Below are 979 nucleotides of genomic sequence, written 5' to 3'. Positions count from 1 at the left end.
ATATATTTTAATTTTAATTAAAATAAACTTTATCAAAAATCTTTTTTAAATGTAATTATTTTTTTGTAAATGTAAGTATTTTTTTTGTTATATTTGTTTAATTTTATAGATTTAAATACTTTTTGGTTCAAAAAATATTTAGGGGCTTAATCATTCAAAATATGAATGTTCATTGGGTTTTTTTCCCCATTTTTTTTCACTATTTTACCACTTTAACTAGTTGTACAAGTCATAAGAATGCATCCAACATGTTTTATAAAAGTTCAAGAAGTTATTTAACATGTTTTGGATTGTTCAADRACTTATTTGTTCCAAAAATTGTCCAAGGAGTTATTTAACATTTTTTGGAATGTCCAAATAACTTATTTGTTCCAAAAATTGTCCAATGACTTATTTAACATATTTTGAAATGTCCAAGGACTTATTTGTTCCAAAAAAAAATATAAGGACTTAATCATTCCAAACAAGAAAGTCCATTGGTTTTTATTGTACTTTTTTTTTATGTATATAATATTTATATACGGCAAATAGAACAAATAAACTCACACCCTCTTCACCTGTGGTGATGTTTGAACCCTTAACTTCCTAGAAGGTCAATGACTCACATACCGCTAGGCCAAGGCCCTTTGGTGTAGTCGATGTTGTTTGCAGATGCAATCTGATTACAAAAAGACCAATTCACTCACTCTCTCTCTCTCTCTAACCTTTAATGTATCTAGAATAATGTGATAATCGAGAATAATAATTCTTCTCTTGGTGAATAACAAGTTATGATGACAATTTTGTAATAACTAATAATATAACACATTATCATTTAAGATGAACATACATAAACAAGAGTATTATTGGAAAAAAAAATCATAAAGTTTGTAACTGTTGATTAATGATATTAATTTTCATATGAACATTAATCTTTTGTCATTGATAAAAAAAATCATCATTATAAATATTAATATACACATGGACATCTTCCCCTATA

This window comes from Cynara cardunculus (genome assembly GCF_001531365.2).
Source record: "Cynara cardunculus var. scolymus isolate 2C chromosome LG 13, CcrdV1, whole genome shotgun sequence".
NCBI classification, from domain to species: domain Eukaryota; kingdom Viridiplantae; phylum Streptophyta; class Magnoliopsida; order Asterales; family Asteraceae; genus Cynara; species Cynara cardunculus.
Note: the sequence above shows the minus strand (reverse complement) of the source record.